This window comes from Silene latifolia, chromosome X, assembly GCF_048544455.1.
Source record: "Silene latifolia isolate original U9 population chromosome X, ASM4854445v1, whole genome shotgun sequence".
NCBI classification, from domain to species: Eukaryota; Viridiplantae; Streptophyta; class Magnoliopsida; order Caryophyllales; family Caryophyllaceae; genus Silene; species Silene latifolia.
The window spans coordinates 81,190,110-81,192,363 of NC_133537.1; the positions used below are offsets into that span (position 1 = coordinate 81,190,110).

Genomic DNA, 2,254 nt, shown 5'->3' on the forward strand with positions numbered 1-2,254 from the left:
TCGTCTGTTAATTCTCCGTCATAAAATCATAATAATTAGCATGTATATTGTACCATATATTTCATCATTCATTCACATGTTTAATTCATCTAATCGGACTTAAATCCCAAGTAATTCATATTTGCGGGTTTTCGTCACTAATATTCAATTCGGGTTTTAGGGATTCAATTCGTTCATGTTGAGTTTCTGGGATTCATTGTTGATATATTTTTCATCATGTTCATTGCTAATCCGCCATCAATTCATCATGTTTAGTTAATTATTCGCTTGTTTGGTTCATTCATTAACATCGACCCTTCACATAATTAATCTGTCTTCGTCTCCGTCTCATCCATGTTTTGCCGTTTTATGACCTCAATCACATGTTAAATAATCTGTAAATCACTTTCATCCGAGTCTAATATCATAATCAGTCCATTAAATTCACCAATTAACGTTAACAATTGCGTTTTGGCTTCACGGCGAGTTTCGTCCTTGGAAGAGACGCAAAGAATCGCCGCGCCTCTTCCAAAGGGCGCAGTGTTCTTGCGCTGTTCCAGGACGACTTCGTCCCGAACTCCTTTTCGCCTTGACCTAGATTAATTAGTTTACGTATTAATTAACTAATATTCGTAATATCGCTAATTCCTGTTCGTTAATTTGTTGTTTTATTCTTTTATTCCTTTTTTTATCAAATCATCCGTTTTAGCGGTACTTTCGACATAAATCGCCTAATCCAATGTAATTAATGTAATTCTTTTTATTGTAGTTATATTAATTTATTGTATTCCTTTCATTTATCATTTGTATGTTTTCACATGTAAATCAATATTAAATCCAACTTCGACCCTAATTGTTTGCTAATTAATTGTTCACCGACTTAGCTAATTTCACATGTTAGGATTAATCTAATGGATGTTGCATTGCATGCATATAGCCGACGATATATCAAGTACGAATAACTTCCCTAATCATTAGTAGAGGCCGCTATCGAGGCGGGCGGGATTAGGTGTTCGATCAAAAGAGCTTCCTAATACGTACCCTCACCCCTTACTCCAGATCTCCGTGAGCACCCGTGTTCATTGGCATCCACGAGAGTCATTCTAGACATAGAATGCTAAGGGTAACGATTGCTTAGTGTTCATGTCACTACTTTGTGTCTTGACATGACATGAGGTATTCGAACGGTTCCAATTTCCCATAAAAATTGGTGGCGACTCCATACAAAATGCAAACGCTTGTTTTCGAGCCCCTTCACTCCCAAGCGCCCCCGTGGGCGGCCCGCTGTCCACAAGTTTGAATAAGGGGTACCACTCTTGTATGCTTGGAAAGCATTCACTTGTTCATTTGTTCCCCTACATTCACTTGGGTCATGTCCCAAAGTTCCACAATTCTCACATATCCCACTTGGGATTGATGAAGATGCCGTCATGGCATTAACATGATGCTTTGGTGATTTTGAGGCTTCTTCAAGTCTAGCCATAGCCTTTTCAAACTTCAATTGATAGTATCAATGTGAGCACTAAGTTGAGCACCCAATTGAGTAACGGAGTCCACTTCATGCTTTCCTCCTCTAGTAGCCTTGCGAGGTCTACTATATCGTGAGTTATGGACCGCCATTTCCTCAATTTTGTTCCAAGTTTGATTGTCATCAACTTCGGTGAACATTCCATTTGATCCCATGTTGAGAATGTTCCTTGAATCTTCATAAAGACCGTTCCAAAATTGTTGTACCAAGAACCACTCGCTAAGTCCATGGTGAGGACATGAGCGACAAATTCCTTTGAACCGCTCCCAAGCTTTATACAAAGATTCTTCATCCCTTTGCTTAAAACCCGTAATTTGAGCTCTTAGCATGTTAGTCTTTTCTGGTGGTTAGAACTTTTTGTAGAAAGCTAGAGCCAACTTTTTCCAAGAATCAATTCCGAGAGTGGCCTTATCAAGGCCCTTCAACCATTGTTTCGCGGTGCCAATTAGAGAAAAAGGAAATAAGACCCATCGATTTTGGTCTTGAGTTACACCGGTTTGAGAAATCGCATCACAATAGTCACAAAAGGTCTCCATATGAGAATGGGGGTCTTAACTAGGCATCCCCCCAAATTGGCTTCTTTCGACTAATTTGATAAATGAGGATTTGGCAATGAAATTTCCGGTTAGATGTTGTGGTGTGGGAGTACCATTGGGTAGGTTCTCCTCGGTAGGTACGGAATGTGATGAAAACTTAGGCATTGTGGGTTGATTTTGTGTTGTATTTTGTGTTGGGTTCTCCTCACCT

General features: G+C 39.5%; 1 non-coding gene across 1 annotated transcript; it reads left to right on the forward strand.

Moving 5' to 3' along the window:
* The first annotated feature begins 1,729 nt into the window (after positions 1 to 1,729).
* LOC141624499 (small nucleolar RNA R71) lies at positions 1,730 to 1,836 on the forward strand. The gene has a single exon (XR_012534306.1). It is a non-coding gene; the product is annotated as a small nucleolar RNA R71 (small nucleolar RNA).
* Positions 1,837 to 2,254: the final 418 nt, after the last annotated feature.